Raw genomic sequence first — 18,221 nt, forward strand, 5'->3', positions numbered from 1 at the left:
CATTGTAATAAGCTGACACCAACTGTTGTGTGCTGGTCGGATAACAGAAAGAGGCCAAGTTAATTGCTTTATGAACCCCCAATAAACTGCCATTAGTGGCACATTTGAGCCACTTTGGATGGGAGAATGGGTGTAAAAGCGTAGTTTATTACCGCATCGGCAAAGCTTCGAAAAAGAAACCGCTATTCGTTAATGAGTTTAGCTTATTTTAAACAAAGTTTGAACGCACGCGACTGCAACCGGGTTTTTCATCTTTTTCCAAAAAAAAAAAAAAACCTAGAGGTATTTTAGTTCAAACAATTAATCTAACTTCAGGTTTGAATGTCCTTTTACTTCAAAAACATGGTATCATAATATAATAAGTATTAGTGTGTAATTGTTCGTAAGTATGTATATAATAATAATACACCCCACCAATCGGTTTCCCTTGGTTTTCCTAATCATAAGGTTGCCTGGAAGAGATCGCTACTAAGCGATAAGGCCGCCCTTTGTATCCTACTTTTTAAGTTTATTTTTGTTGTGTCCATTGTTTTTTTTTTACTATTTGTAGTTTACAAATAAAGTGTATAAATAAATAAATAAATAAATAAATATCATAGTACTTGCACACAATTTTACAATTCCCATTTCACCCCTGTAGGAAAGGAAAGTCGAAGATCTGGCACACGCACAGGTTATCACTGCTGCAAAAACAGCAGTGCGCATTTAAAAGCATAAAGTTTTGTTTTTATTGACGGACCGTGGTATATTATATAAAGTTAATGTAGGTACTCAAATAATAATGTATGTGTATGCCGGCGTGAATGACAAATAAATCTGTATCGCATCAAAAAAAAAAGAATATTATTTATTTATTTATACTCTTTATTTGTACACCACTCAAACAAAGAAACAAGACAAAAAAGAACAAACACATGAAGAATGAAGCAGGATACAAAAGGCGGCCTTATCGCTAAGTAGCGATCTCTGCCAGGCAACCTTAGGATTAGGAAAACTAAAAAGAAAACAAATATTATATCATTAGTTTAAAAAGTAAAATGTAATGATAATAATAATAATAACAGAAATAGTTGTATTGCTCCTATTGTCAGGAGAATTGTGTATTTGTCTCTTTGTAATGTATGTGAGGTACCCATATAGATTAGTATAAGTATGATAAAGCTTATGTTTATAAGGAGGGAGATGTGGTATATATAGTATGTAAAGTTAATGTGGGTACTCAAATAATAATGTATGTGTATACCGGCGTGAATGACAAATAAATCAGTATTGCATCAGCTAGCGTGTTTCACTACACGGACTTAGCAGACGGCCCACACGATGATAAATGGAAAACCAATGATAATAAACAAAGCGACATTTCTAAGGGCATGCAAGGAGCACGTCCTGCAAAATGCCGGACGTGCCGGACATGCCTAAGCCTCAAGTTGATGGACCCTGTGTCCATCAACTTGAGGCGCAGGTGTTAAGCCTCATGTGCCTTTAATAACATTGGCAACCACACCCTTCACGCCGGAACACAGCATTGCAATGCCGCTTAGCGGCAGAAATAAACATGGCGATAGTACTCCTCCGGACGAGCTCTGTAACAAAAAGCTCTACCACTACCCTGCTTTCTGAGACCAAGGCCATGGGTTCGATTCCCACAACTGTAAAATGTTTCTGTGATGAACATCAATGTTTCTCAGTGTCGGTGTTTATCAGTATTTTATAAGTATGACTAGCTGACCCGGCGAACTTTGTTCCGCCTTAATGTCAATAAATAAGCAGATTTTTTTTTTATTGGAAAAAATACAAAAAAAATTAAATTTCTACATCAATCATTCATAATTATTTCTGTATTTTAGTACATAGGTTGCTCTTCATTTAAGTACCTTGTGATACACGACATTTTTTGTTTTATTATCAGGCGCAAAAACAAACAACGCAGATGGTCTTCCGACCCGTGAACATGCCACGTATAATTGACCATGGGAAAAACATGAATGTTCTAGATTTAAACCACAAACTTTTAAGGATTGGCCTTGTGATTTGTTGATGGTCATGGCAAATGCAAGACGTATCGGAAATTGAAGTCTTTTAAATTCAAACGGCATATCGGTTGGGATCATCGGTATCCTCGGAATGAGAACTTGCTCACCTTTGAATTTTCCTATCATTATCGTAGCGTAAATTACATTGTTCATCAATTTTCTAACCACCAAACGCGTACCGTTGCACAGTTTTGGTTGGTTTATGTTTCGAAGCATGATTACTACGGAGCCAACCTTTAGGCGTAAATTGTGCGGTGGTAAGCCAGGCACGTCCAAAGAGTTTAAAAATTCAATTGGATAGTTGGTGGCTTCATCTTCATTTGTGACGCAGTCAATAGATTTGAATGAATGCATTGTTCCAATGATCTTATTTTGAATTATGTTGTTTAGGTCATCTACATCTTTATTCTTAGCCGCTAAAATTGCTCGCTCACTCATCCATTCATAATTTTTGTAGTTAGAAATAATTTCTGGAAATACATTGTTGATAAGTTCGTCTTTTGATGAGACAAAATTACAGAAATTATTTGGAAATGATATTAATCCGCTCGATTCATCGACAGGTACTTGACCATTACCGATAGTCAGCAATTGCTCCGAGAAATCTTCAGCAGATGTATCATTAAGCAATGCAACTCTCATGTTTGTTGTCAGTTGCAGTTTCTTCACATGGCGCCATAGATTTGACGATTTGAGGCAAGCGTTTATTTCGTCGGCAGCCGTAGATCTTGGAATTACTGGCAGTATTTGGCGGAAATCACCAGAAAGTAAAATCATTGCTCCTCCAAAACATCTCGAGTCATTGCGTAAATCTTTTAATGTTCGGTTAAGTGCTTCTAATGCACGTTTATGCGCCATTGTGCATTCGTCCCAGATGATGATTTTCGATACCGCTAAAACTTTGGCCATTGCTGAGTGTTTTGCAATATTACACGTTGGTTCTTCAATAGTTTGAAGATTTAACGGTAATTTGAATGCTGAATGAGCCGTACGGCATCCTTCTAACAATGTGGCTGCTATTCCAGAAGAAGCAACTGCAACCGCTATGTTAGATCTCGCCCGAACAGTTGCTAAAACTAATGACATGAGGAATGTCTTGCCAGTTCCACCAGGGGCATCTAGGAAATATAAACCACCATTTTCATCATCGATTGCCTTCATTAAAGTATCATAAACTTTCTTTTGTTGGTAATTCAACAGGGGTACATTCGTTTGAACTACTAAATCTAATTCCTGGTGATCATATTCACGTTCCCGTTCCAATTCTCGATTAAATGCGTCATTCATTTCACGATATGGTGCTGGCATTCCTAACCTGATTAATAAATTACCGCACATGAGGTAACACATATCTTCGATCAAGAGTAAAGCACGATTATGTATCTCCTCATTCATCTCAATATCGTGATTTCTGGAACTGACACGAATTTGATGTAAAATATCTTCTGACATATTATCCTTGTATTTGTGCCACAGGTTACATGGGTTTGATGGAAAACATGTCGAAATTATGATAGCGAATAATGTGCGTATCTGACTTGGAGATGCACAGATAATGGCTTCAGCGATTGTCGTATCCCAATGACTATCGTTTTCTAATAACTTCAATTCTTCACATGCAGCACGATATGTTGGGAATATTACACCATTAACAGTTCGTAGTGACTCAAATGACGTTGGCCCACGCACATTTACCAGCAACAACCGCAAATAGAAACATTCATTATTCTTTGGATGAACTGTATACATACGACCAAGAGCATCAGTAGAACGCACATCTGGATACCCAGGAACCGCATCGCCTTGCTTCCGTCTTTGAAAATTCTTCGATGAAGCATTCCAAGTATAATAACGTGGCATCTCCGAGTAAAGCAAAGTTCGTGCAAACTGATCGCTTTGGCAGATTGCAAAAAAACTGGTCAATGTAGTTGCTGGAGGTGTTTCAGCACGTTGCGTAGCATTCGAAGCCGTGAAATATACTCGTTGACCATTCTCCAGATGCACCGCCAAATGCGTAACAGTAGGATGACGTTCGTGAATGGGAAATGCGAATATACGCCAAATCGCTTCATTACAGTTCACATAACGACCAACTTGATAGCGTGAAATTTCATCGTTGGTATTCGAGGATTGCAATCCAAAAACCGCCATATCACTGCCTTTCGTGACATATTTGCAAATATATTTTATGGACTTAACTGAATTGCAGTATTCAACGTTGCAATGTGTCTTGAACGATTTAGAAATAAGTGGCGAATATGGAACAATCCAACTGTTGTCGACAACGAAATCCATTCTTTTCACTTTCGTTGTGACAGTTCGACCGTTGTCATCTGGTGATCGACGCCGATACAGCGGATAACCATCATTGCCAGTGACAGTCTCCGCCGTTAATTTCCGTGGATATCGTTTAGAGCACTTTCCATCGACCATGCAAGGTGATTGGGGATTGATGGCACCACACGGTCCATGAATCATATTAGTAGTAACAACATCATGTAGGTCTGGATCGACTTCATAATCAGGAATCTCAGCACATATGATATCATCTATTTGGTCAGGCTGAATTCTTTCCACTAACCAAATAAGAATGTGTGCGTGCGGCAGGCCTCGCTTTTGCCATTCGATTGAATACATCCAGCATCGAGTATCTCCAAAGACGCGTTGTTTAACAATAAAGTTCATCAGGGACCGAATTTTTTGCCTGAATATACGTGCTGTGATGTCGTGTCTATCACTTGATGTTTGTCCGGGAAGCAGCAATTGAGTAATTTCTATCCATTTTGGATTACAGGTAAAAGTAATAAAGAGATCGGGCCGACCGTAATGACGAACATATGTCATTGCATCTTGTGCATATTCATGCATATGACGTGGACTACCAATGTATGTCGCCGGCAGAATAGTTAATCGACCAATATTAGCTGCATTTCCTTCAGTATTAACTGCATCACGTAAATGGATGTACTCCTCAGAACGCAGTTTGGCTTGGTTCAACCTAATGAATGTTAAACGTTCCGTTTCTATTTTTACATACATGTCAACGCAATACTGCTGAAACAATCGACGAAACCGCAGCAAATAGTTGTCAGCATTTTGACGAATCATCAAACGATATGCGTAATAATTCATTGAGCTAACTTTCTTTGTAGTTTCTTCACCTGAAATTAAAAATTTGATAATTAACCATTTCAAAGGCAAATTTTAAAGGCAAACAATACAGACATTAACCATTTTTTTAATAAGCATTATTTTAAATCAGTGTCTTTCACAAATAAATGAAATAAATTATGATACTGATACTCACCATTCAATGGATTTTTCATTTTAATATTAAAATAATATCCATCTTCTCCTTGCCAAAACATCAGCGGGTATTGCAATGTGTCATATGATCGATGAGTTTCAGATATTTGTTGCAGTTGCCCAGTATCGCGACGTGTAAGCACAATATCGCGTTTTTCCAATTGTTCACCAACAATCAGGATGGCAACTTCGTCTACTGTTGGAGCATTAAATGTCCTTTCGTGTGTTCCAGATGGTCGTTTATCTGCTTTGATAACAACTTTATAGTCATCACTTGGCATGCGCTCTAAAGCACTCTTAAACAACCTGACCAACGCATGATGTTCATGAAGCAGACACTGCAAGTCTTGAAGAATTGCTCGCTTCATTCCTGCATTGATCTCTAGGCGTCGATCAAGTTGTTCTTCCATGTTGCCCATGAAATATATTTGTAAAAATTTATTCTGTGTATCTTCGAAAGGTAGTAATGATCCAATTCGATGATGAATCTGTCCTTGTATCTACAAAATAAAAACCAGACAGTATTAACTGGGTTATAAACACTTTTTTCGGTGGGAGAGTAGAGTTCAGAATTAGCAAATATACTACATAGGTACCAATAGATAAAGTAAGTTATTCTTTAACTACATTCTATATAAGTACAAAAATAAATACCTTAAATGTCGGATTAAATCCCCGTTCTTCGATAATATCTGCCCCAAATGACGTCATCTGGAAACAACCATTGTATTTTTGAGTATTTGCAAGAAAGTGGCGTGATTCTTGTGTTTCGCCACAAAGCAATGAATACAATGGCTCAGGTGGCGGAGTCAACAATGGCAATTTCACTTTACCATTAAGGCAGCATAATCCAGGCGTTTCTCCGGAAAACTTTAATGCACCACAATACTCGCAAACTACGTCCATTTGCCCAATGCAAACGCTAGGATGCAAGCTGTAATCATTGCTGCAATCGTATTGAAACGCTGCTCGATTCAAATCAGCACTTGATAAATATCTTGTTCTGCGTCGCAAATTATCTATTTGTTGACCTCTGTTGTTCGCTCGACGATTCTGCATTGCCAACCGAGCTGTTTCACGGGCTGCTTCACTTTGCTCTCGTGATTGAGAAGCACGAAGTCGAGCCATACTATCGCGGCGCTGTTCACGTGCAATTTCTTGTTCTTCTTCAGTCCTTTCATTTGCAGTATTTCGTATTCTTCTTGCATCACGGCTTTGTCGGGAAAGATTCGATCGTCTTGGTCGCGGCATTATTAATTAAACTTCACTTCACCTAAAAACTTAAATTTTTAACCATACCGAGTTTTATAGTTCACTTCACTGTTTATACGAATGGGCAATTGGGCAATAATGTTAATTATTTATTTAATAGAAATAGTTATATTATTGATTTCTTACAAATATCAAATAGTCATCCATACGTCATTACATAGCTGTCATTATACGTCAATTTTGTTATTCCAAGTCTGATTCTTTTTTGTTATACCACGTTTTATAGTGACTGACGTTACATGTCAAGTCACACGGGAATGATGTCGAACGGGATAAAAAGTATCCTATGTCCTTCTCCTGGCTCTAAACTACCTCCCTGCCAATTTTCAGCTAAATCGGTTCAGCCGTTCTTGAGTTATAAGTGAAGTAACTAACACGACTTTCTTTTATATATATAGATAATCATAAAATTATTCATCAGTCATCTCCGTACCTATAACACAAGCCACGCTTACTTTGGGGCTGTTATTTTATTTTTATTTTTTATTTATTTGGGACAGAAAACAATTACATATTACAACAATAGCTCTTTTAAATTTCACAAAAAGAAAAAAATGGCGTTAATATGTAATCCACAACACTATCCATATAATAATATTGTAAGGAGCAGTAGGGCGATACGATGTAGATACACGTAACACTTACTATGACAGATGGCTAGATGGCGATGTGTGTATTGTCGTAGTATATATATTTACTAGCGGACCCCAGCGCCATCTTTCGGGCTGATTTGTGAATCTAAACCATCCAGGGTGCCACCCAAACGCATACCGAAAAATTCATTCAAATCGGTCCGGCCGTTTAGGAGGAGTTGAGTGACATACACACGCACACAAGAAATATATATATAAAGAAGATTTATTAAAGTATAGTATCTCAAGTCACTCGTAACACTGAAGTGTATATAGCGTGTTTTAATCCAAATCCCCACCTTATAAATTACATATTACCCTACTTGTAAAAATATTCGTGACTATGTATTATTATGGAAATAGAAGTCGTTAGTTATGGAAATGAAAATTATTTTTGGATGAAAAATGAAATTAACCTTACATGTAATACTTAATTATGAAAAGTTTGTGTTCTCATATCGGATTACACACAACCCTTTTTGTAATTGCTCAGGGTTAATGGATAATAGGGTCCGTGGGTACATTTAAATAATAATTATCTATAAGAAAACTTCCACAAGGAGTAGAATTTAGGAAAAAACTTGCATACAAATTAAACTAATCACTTGCTTCAACGGTGAAGGAAAACATCGTGAGGAAACCTGCATGCCCGAGAGTTCTCCATAATGTTCTCAAAGGTGTGTGGAGTCGTGCGAGCGTGGTGGACACGGCATTAACCCCTTCTCATTGTGGGAGGAGACCCGTGCCCTGCAGTGGGCCGGTAATGGGTTGATATGATGATGAAGATGTATCCGAAATAAAACCTAAACAGAGCGAGATTCTGTATACTTTTGTGCTAAAACGGGAAAATGCTTTTCCCGTTTTCTGTAAGTTATGAATAAGAATATATTTTGAAAATATTAGGCGATCTTTTTGATTTGAAACATCTATAGGCGGAGGGTAAACCTGATTTTTGGCGTGACGACACAGGCCGTGGCGACGCATCGCCACGGTATATGATTGAATTTTGTTTGTAATAAAAATGAATATTAATAATGTAATAAAACAGTCATTATTAATCGCCTTACAAAAAGGAGTGATTATCCATTTGTTTGTTTTTTTTTTGTGGAACAAATTTTTTATTCAGCTATTGAGCTGCAATAACTTACAGAAAACAATTTTGATGTTTCACATCTGCCAGGCTCACACGTTTTGATGTTTCACGTCCCGTAACGGCTCACACGTTTTTTTTATTTCTCTGCGAGTTAACCCTGACTATCCCCTCCCACAATGAGAAGGGGTTAAGGCCCTAGTCTACTACGTACTGGTAAATAACCCGAATAATTTGGGATTACTATTATAAAACGATGTATTAAAATTATTTACGTGACTACTCGTGTTTCGCATTTATTTTGTTGTTCAAGGAAGACTGCCCCAGCGGGGTTTCAACTGTACCTTTTATTTATAGCAACATTTAGGTTACCTCCCAGGGGGTACATTCGGACAAACATCGGTTGCTGAACGGGGGAATATATGCTATTAAATTGGCGAATACTTTAATTACAAGTAAGTACGTACATTTATAAAGGTTGGATTCAGAGAGGAAAGGGTTTGAAGATACTAAGAACTAAGAACTACTAAGAACTAAGAACTAAGAACTACTAAGAACTAAGAACTAAGAACTACTAAGAACTAAGGACTACTAAGAAGTAGAAAACTAATCTTTCAGGTACAAATAAAAAGTATACTACAATTCGGCAGAATCAAAATATATGGCAACGGTTTATAAGCACAACTAATATCTTGTTCTTAAGTTAGGTTAGGTTGGTTTAGCACATAAATATTCATAAGCACATGCCGGGCACAGAAAATTAAACATCAAACAATGTTTGGCCAGATCTGAGAATCGAATCCAGGACCGCGTGATATTTAGCCTTACTATCAATGAGATAGTTAATATCAAAAATATAATATGCAAATACAATACGGGTAAAAAATTTTAATAAAGAAGAATGGGAGTTATAATGAGAAAAAAATCAATAAGTAACGAGGAAGTATTTAACACACAAAACCATTCATATTATTTACTTGACTCTCAAGATAACATAACATCCTTAAAGCTTACAAAGATAATATGTCAATTACATAACACTTTGCGAGTTCACCGAACCGAAGTACCCTTAGCAAGAAATTCTGATGGTTTTCAAGCATTGAAACTAATGGTACTTAACAGTATTAGCTTTAAAGTTGTAAACTGCGTATTACTTATTTCATAAAGCCTCTTCATACAAACAGCTAAAGTGAAGATCAGTCATAGTATTCTCCTATACATATCAATACAAATAAATATAGCAGCGGTTTAAACTTCGGCGGGGGACGCAAACGTATTGGTTTAGGAAGTTGGCCATAAAAGGAAATGTGTGGAAGACGCTATGCTGCCTACTCGTAAGGCGAGAGAGAATATTGATCTTCTTTAGTTGATAAGGAGACCTTTTTTTCGCGTTAATGATTAAAATGAAGGCGATAAGGCGCCGTAACCAATAGTGCTCATCATAGGATTCTATTAGATGGGATTTCAGGCTGCAAAAGTAATGTAAATGTAAATTCGAATTATGTTGCATTAAAAACATTTTTTGTAATGACATTGGCGGAACTAGCATATGCCAGTTTTCCATTGAAGTTAAGTTTAGTGTTTCGATGATCGAAAACGATCGCAGTTTGCGAGGTTAACGAATTCGTGCTAAGGGGACAGAGATTTAATGTGGCGTGAAGTATACATTGGAACACTGTAGACCCCGAATCACCAGAGTTTTTGTCTACGTCAATTGTTGTAGAAAACGCTCGAGGCTCAAAGGCTTTGTTGGCTAGAGAATGATGAAATGAAAAAGAACAATGACCATTCAGGTTATGAAATTCTAGGTCATTAGTTTCGTGACCATCCAACATTAACTGTTAGAGGTTTTGTACAAGCTCATGACCTCTCCGATCGCATTGGATTGCAGATGATGCTCGTTGTCCTAGCGAGATCCTAGACTTTGTTTCCAGCAGATGGTCGTATAGATTTTACACGATTTATGATAGTTTTCACTTAACCTAGGTACCGCCTTAATCAGATGCATAGTGATTTAGGTGAGTCCTAGAGAGAAAAAAAGTTTCATGAACTCCTATGTGATGTCTTAAGTTTCGGCGAATCGAAACGTTTAGGGAACTCGTAAGCTCTTGACAGATAAAAAAATATAAACTCCGTTTGTGGCAACATGGTGACGATGATGATGAAATGTTTACCTAGGAATCTTCCTTGATTAGGCGTTACTTACTAAAGAATTGCCCTGTGCGTAGTTAGTGAAAACAGGTATTAGATTTTTAAGTGTCAAAACCAATTCGTTGGTACAATCTTATGATTAAGCTTAGAATGGCTTTAGTTTGTTTCTTCATTGAACGATATGTCAGAAGGATGAAAGCTCTGGTATCATTTATAGGAAGGTAGATTTTGCCACGGATACTTGGAAGGTGCAAGACAAACGCTGCGTTTCGCGACCCCTAACAAGGTGGACAGACGATATCATAAGATTCGCTGTGAGGTGCGCTGGAAGCAAGCGGCCCAGAATCGTGAATTTTGGATCTCAATCGGTTGAGGTGATGAATTCCGGCTTCCGGCTTTAAAGGAATTCATCAAATCATTCACACATCAGATGCTATTCCTAACTTTGTTTAGTTTAGCTTGTTTGTCCTGTACGAACAAAGTTCAGCTTATTAGTTATCTAAGTAAACTTCCATTAGTATAAAAAGTATCTACAATTTTAGCACAGTGGTTTACAGCGCCGATTTATCCTTAGTATTGCGTAACGCATCACAGTGCGGTCACACCCTGCGAATCGAATACGTAATTATTCGTGCCATCATGGAAAACGTTTTAGTATTCATAGAACGTCCGTTCAATGGACAGCGTGTGCAGGAAAGGAATTCTTTGAGAAATATCGCTACCTATTTTGGTTATGGGTTCAGGAAGTTGCGAACTACTGTTAGGCATATTGATAGGGAAGTGATTTAGGGGAGGGGTTTCGTAAATCAAAATGTGTGTATACTGCAAATTTTCAAGGTTTTGTTTTATTTTATTTCACTACAGGTCAACCGTTGACTGCAATCTCAACAGTCTAAGATGGTAGCAGGCTAACGTGTTAAGGCAGTTATTTTTAACTAATCGATACATACGCGGCATCGTACCGGAACGTTCAGTCGTTTAGTAGCACGTCATTATCGGTAGTGGGAACTGACAGAAAATTCATAAGTTATACATGCTTAAATTACCTACGCTTATAATATCATTGCGTTAGTTCTTCAGCGTTCTTTCTGAACAACTATTTATCTGATATCTGAAGTTTTTTAGAACTCTCACTGTAGATTTTCTGCATTTAATATCGTCTGCATACTCTGTGCATACCCTCTATGCACGCCACTGCGCGTCAGTGGGTCAAATACAAAAAAAAATTCAAAATTCAAAATTAATTCATTTCAAGTAGGCCTTATAAAGGCCAAGTCGTCAAGTCTGTCTGTTTGGCTGTTCAGTTTCTGAACGTTTCAAACCGACAGGTCATTCCAGAGAATATTCAGATGTTTAAACAAAAACGCAAACGCTTCTCCGCAAAATATGAATAAAACTAAGAAATGTTTGTCCAACTCCCAGAAATTGTAGAAGGTCATTTAAATCGTATAAAATCAAGTACTTTTAAACATCGGTAAAAAGTTGTTTTACTAGTAGCTTCGAGGGGTCTGAAAGCTGCTAGTGAACGATTTGCAACGAAATCGCTAACAAAATTTTCCCAACAATTATCAGGATTAATCTCCGCCTAATTATCTTCAACATAAATTTTTTTTTCCTCACGGAACTCATTTTGAGTTTGTGTTAACTAATTGGAACTGCTTGAATTTTTTACTGATTATTAAGTAGCTTTACTAAAGTTTATGAATGTATTTTCACAGGACGTTACTTATATAACTACTTGAGCTAAGTTATTGGAAGCATACGACATATTCCTACACTCTCACAAGATGGAATAATGATCGTTTAATTGTGAAAGGAGCAAATGGAGCTAAGCAGTAGAGCTTTTCGCGACAGAGCTCCTCCAGGAAAGTACCGCCGCCATTCTTATTTCTGCCGCCAAGTAGCATTGCTGTATTCCGGTCTGAAGGGCGCGGTTGGACTTACGTCTCAGGATAATGGACGCAGGGCTACAAATTGTATCGCATGCCCAAGTGTTGATCTGTTTTAAGGCAATGGATTTCCGCTCACCATCTTATAGGGCCATCTAGCTGTTTGGGCTTGTTTGTTTCTTCGGTCACATGTCCAGGCGTAATGACGTGTCCATTGAGCGACTTGTGGTTCAAGGGAAAGTAGAAGGTACCAGAGCACGCGGTAGATTACCGATGAGATGGATGGACCAAGGGTAGGCCACAATCGAGGCTCCACTACATGAATGCGCAAGAAAGGCAACCGTTAGAGAAGAGTGGTGGATGAAGTGTGCGAGCCACAACACCCAGATGACCACCACGACCAGTCTGTCAAGACTGTAACGACTAAGAAGAAGAAGCTGTTTGGGTATGCCAATTACGTTACTGTAAAAAATACTGAGTTTCTTGCTAAACTCTTCCTGACTGAACTTGACTGAATCTGACTTTCGAGCGACTAAAATCATTATGTTGTAGAGCAGTTTATAAAATAGGCTTATTTAATAATAGCTATTGCACGCGTTGTTTAAAAAACCTGTGGGAACCCGTTCGTTTTCCTGGGATAAAAAGAAGCCTATGTTACTCTCCGGCCTTTCAACTAACTCTATGCCAAAAATAAAGTTGATCGGTTGCTTAGTTAGGGCGTGAAGGAAGGATAAAATTTTGACACACTTTTATTGAAAAACCAAATGTACAATATAGTTCATAAATTGGTTCACAAGGATAAACTTATCTCGAATTTCAGTTTGCTCTGTTTTAATAATTTCAGTAGACTCATTGAATCAATCTTTAATTACACAAATGTAAATATCTCGGTAAAGGCAAACAATGACAATGCTTCGTTTGTTTGATTTTCCTACTTTTATCAGAGACCTTGTACCTTTGACGGATGCTCCCATTACAATTCCACGCCGCTTTAAGAGACAAATGCCCGGTTTCACTAACGCAGAACAAGGCAATGCCTAAGTAAGTAACGCCTAACTAACTAGACTTGCATTTACCTTTTCCTGGTATACATTAACCAATCGATTATCAAATTATTTAACCTAACTTGTCGTGCCACAGAGTGTGGTATTTTGTGTGTTTTATCATATTATTATTTTTTTCTTATTATAATCAAATAAATAAATATCCTACGACAATACACACATCGCCATCTAGCCAAAAATTAGCGTAGTTATGGGTACTAAGTGGACTGATGAATATTTTTATGAATAATAATATATATAAATACTTAGAATATACATAAAAACACCAAGACACTGAAAAACATTCATGCTCATCACACAAAACATTTTCTAGTAGTGGGAATCGAACCCACGGCCTTGGACTCAGAAAGCACGGTAGCTGGAAACTGCGCCAATCGGCCGTCAATTATGAGCATTCGTTTGTCCGTCTCCAGGATTCAATCTATCAATGGATGGAGCGGTTGTGCCAAACATATTATTATGAATCCCTTAAGAATGAATGAATGTATGAAAAGTATCATAATAACGTTTTTAAGTATCGGTACGGCAGTTAAACATAGGTAACAAAGATTACAAAAAAAACAGACGCATCAATCATATAAGACCAAATTACCTACCCCTGCAGATAAAAATTATATCCCCTAACCCGGAGAGATAGCCCGGGAACATGGAATGGGAGAAGTTTACCTCCATACCATATATATTATTTGGATATTATTTCGACTTGTGCACCATTGCTCTAAGATTTGATAAAAGTGTGGGAGAAGATAAATTTTTATTCTTTTCCCGGGGATATAATTGTCTCCTGCCCATGCTAGCCGTGCTGCCCCGGTACCTCCCACTTAAAACTACAACGGTAACAGTTGCGCCAGGGGAGTTCGTAAAAATCGAAAATTAGTGATACCTTCTTTATATTTTCTGATGTCCTAGTACCCGCTTCCGAAGTGACCTGGTATATCCATTTCGTGATAACCTAAAATGGTTACTCGAGTTTAAGGATGTCCGTTATGTTACTAAACTCGATGTACGCTGGAGCGTCCATCCGGTTAAACTGACGTGACATGCATAATCCCTGAGTGACATCTCAATTGGTTTCAGGGTACACTGTTGCTTGGATTAAGGGTAATGTACTATGGAGTAATGAGCATTCTGTAGCGCAAATTAGTCGAATGCATAGGTAAAGCAAACTTGACACTAATTAAGGGTGGGGTGTGGGTACTAATGGGGCTTTTACCTCCTATTTTACTATTTTATTTTATATGTTTTTATTTTGCTGCTTGCTGCAAAATATGAAATATAATATAAATGTAAATAAGCAACAAATCGATTTCAATTTTAGCATAGTGTTAGGTGAGGTAACGTAGGCTATTTTTTATACCAGAAAAACAAACGTAACAAACGCGGGCAGCAGCTAGAGTCATATATACAACGTGTAAACGAATTACGAAATAAAGTTGAAGCGCATAAGTAAACTAAATATTAAATCAAAAGAAGCATTGTTATTATTCCATACAAACGAATTCAAAACATTCTTAGTTTATTATTTTTACTTATAACAACCCTTTGAAGATAAAAGACCTACTCGCGCACCGTACCGAAGCTACGAAACGCGTACCTAATAAAGTGACACGAGTCACTTGAATTTAATTTTGCATGTGACGCTAACGTCACAGCCCTAAGACTGACTGTATCTGATTTATTTCACCTAAAACGATGGCAGCGGTTTACTCAAAAACTATTAGCGTTTCGGTTTCATAGATAGGTCTCAAGAGACAGTAAATAATGCAACTCTAATGCCTGTAAAGTTGCGATTTTCATTTGCACGTTGTATCAAAAAAATATAATGAAAGTCATAAAAGATATAAAGGTATAATAATAAATATAAAGGTACATACCACGAGTGCGTGTCGCACCCGTCTTTCCGCCGCGGGGTATGGCTCCCTATTATGCTGCAGGTGGCGACCTGTAATAAAACAAAACAACTTTTGAGTTCCAGTAAAAAAAAAACTACATAAATTAGGGGAAGGATGACGTTATTCACAAACTTTTTGCCAGCCTTTTTATTAATGCAAAACTAGAAAAAAGTCATTAAAGCACATTTTTGACGACCTCTTAGTTCCAACGATCCTACTGTTCTAAGTGGAAGTTGGAAGTTTCCGGTTTCTATCCCCAGCGGGGGCGAATCGCGAATTTATAATTTTAGAATTTTCTTCTTTTTTTCGTCAAAGACGTTAACGCCAAGCGATTTAGCGTTCTGGTAAGAGTTCGCGTAGAACGATAAAGGTGTTAAAATTAACTGCAATACACACTCTTAACAGGTTAGTCCGTTTTAATCTTAGGCTGCATCATCACTTACGCACAGGTGAGATTGAAATCGGGGGCTAAATTGTAGTGGAATAAAAAAATGCTATTCACAAACTTTTTAACGGCCGCTTAAATAACGCAATGCAAAAAGTCACAAAAGCACATCAAATGAAGTCTCATAAGCTCGACGGTTTAGGAAGCGGACCGAAAACCGTACGTTTAAATGTTGCGAGAGAAGAAATGTTACATAAGCAAACGTAAAGTGTAACCCGTTAAGTTAGTTTATGTAACTTTTTGTTTCTGTCACCAACCGAAGTCAGCCACAAAGTCCATTATACAACCGACTTTTTTTTCAGCGCAATCAAAATGGCAGAGCCTTTTTAATCCGCAACATTTTTATGCGAAACGGGGATTTTTACAATCATCATCTAAACGCCATCGTAAAAAAAAAAATACCTACGTCCAGTAGTAGACATCCATATGTCTACTACACGCACACAAGAAATATTTATATATATTTCTTCTACACGCACACAAGAAATATTTATATATATTTCTTGTGTGCGTGTGTATGGCACTGAACTCCACCTAAACGGCTGGACCGATTTGAATGAATTTTCGGTATGCGTTTGAGTGGCACCCTGGATGGTTTAGATTCACAAATCAGCCCGACAGATGGAGCTGGGGTCCGCTAGTAAATTATAAATATCTCTTAAAATTAATTCATGTGATTGTAATTTTTGCTGTATTCTAAAGAGTACTGAGCCCAGCACTGGAAATCGGGTCACCGTAAGGTGATTTAAACTGTTCTGTAGTAAACTCATCGATATTTCGTTACTAATACTATATATGCGAATGTGTTAGTTTGGCCTTCCTTCGCCACCTATCTAAGCAAACAATCAACTCTACTTTTACACGCTTTTGATTATATTTACTTGTAGGTTGGTTTGTATGATTGTAATCGACTCCTTTGGGCTTGATTTTGGCCCTCTTCGAACGGTCTGATTTCGTTCAAAACTTTTATCTAGGACTGATGTCAATTCACTAATTTCATAAGATTTTAATTTTTCAATTTGCAAAATAAGATTTTCATTTTGCAATTTTTAAGGCTAATTTTAATTATGTTAATTTTTTTTAATTATCTTGATTTTAATTTTTACTAACAAATTTGATGGTGAATAAACCGATAATACCGATAACTTTTTCTCTAATAAAAATCATGATTAAAAAATACGCTATTATTAACAAAGTTTTAGGTTATTTTAACTATTAATTTTTTTTATTGGCATATAGTTAGTTGAAAGGGCGAAGAGTAACATAAGCTACTTTTTATCCCACAAAAACAAACGGTTTCCACATCACAAAGAGGCATGGCAACAGCTAGTAAAGATATATCTGAAGTTTCAACAGAATGCATTAGAATTCCAAAGCCAACGGACAACGCCGACGTTCGGGCTTCGGAGGAAGTCGGACGGCTACGGTATTCACTTCTACGTATTCCATTTTAATGGAACCGGCAACCGGCGTAGCGTATCAATAGCAATTTGCACCTTAATAGATTGTGATAGAGGCTGTTTAAACTGAACAGCCGTTGATTGAACGAAGGATTATAGGATCAATCGTATATGGAGCATCGGATATTTGCACACGTCAATTTTCCAGCAGATTAATGGTGGAATTAACTACTGCAGTTGCGTAACTGCGAAAATATTTTCATAATAAATACCTATTGATAATAACTGGACCCTGACTGTGCACGGTATTAACATTTTTTTTTCAATTTCAGTTGAATAATTTGTATGTTGTTTTTGACAGAAATGCTTAAAACCTTGTACATTTGACATTTTTTTTAAATATAGAATGGAACATCGTTTTCTTTTTCATTAGTTATTTTACTTCAATCCCCTGAAGCTACACTATAAAGAAAGCATGTATTTCAGCTCAGATGTTGGACAGCAAAGATTTCAAGATTTACGCCTGTCGTGATTTACGTTACGTCCTGTGAGATACCGTGATCACTGATCACACTGCCGGTGAGATTTTAGTTAAAAATTTAAATTCATTTGTTTCAAGTAGCGTATAACATAATTACGAGGCCTCGCAGTTCTATGGTTAAAAGGTGAGAGGGAGAACTAGGTCAAATAGTTCTAGAGCACACTCTCTCACTCACAAAAATATCTTGTAGAAAAAACCTCACCAATGCAAAGTTAACCCCGATCATTGGGCACTCGTTCAACTTTATATTAGACAATAAAATTAAACGAGCGCCGAATATACTGGCACAAGGTACATAAAATATCATCTTTTTCATTTTATTTGTGAAAATAAAAAAGCTGTTTCGAATGCATAATCTTGAGACCCAGTCGATGTTTATGGGCAGTGGCAAAGATGTGACTTTTTTCATTACAAAATACCAATGCTGGGCTGCAACCACACGTGATGGCAGGCGAACATTTAGCCTAAGTGGGATGCGATTGCCTAGAAGATTCACTTTTTTATTT

At 37.3% G+C, this 18,221-nt stretch overlaps 1 protein-coding gene across 8 annotated transcripts in view; it reads right to left on the reverse strand.

The window, feature by feature from the left end:
- Positions 1-18,221, reverse strand: part of LOC120634427 (plasma membrane calcium-transporting ATPase 3) — a 281,705-nt gene that overhangs the window by 125,866 nt on the left and 137,618 nt on the right. For all 8 annotated transcript variants that reach the window (XM_039904955.1, XM_039904960.1, XM_039904959.1 and 5 more), the window contains one exon: positions 15,312-15,379. The gene's annotated coding sequence lies outside the window, so the exon portion shown is untranslated. The remainder of the gene's footprint in view (positions 1-15,311; positions 15,380-18,221) is intronic.

This window comes from Pararge aegeria, chromosome 24 (assembly GCF_905163445.1).
Source record: "Pararge aegeria chromosome 24, ilParAegt1.1, whole genome shotgun sequence".
NCBI lineage: Eukaryota > Metazoa > Arthropoda > Insecta > Lepidoptera > Nymphalidae > Pararge > Pararge aegeria.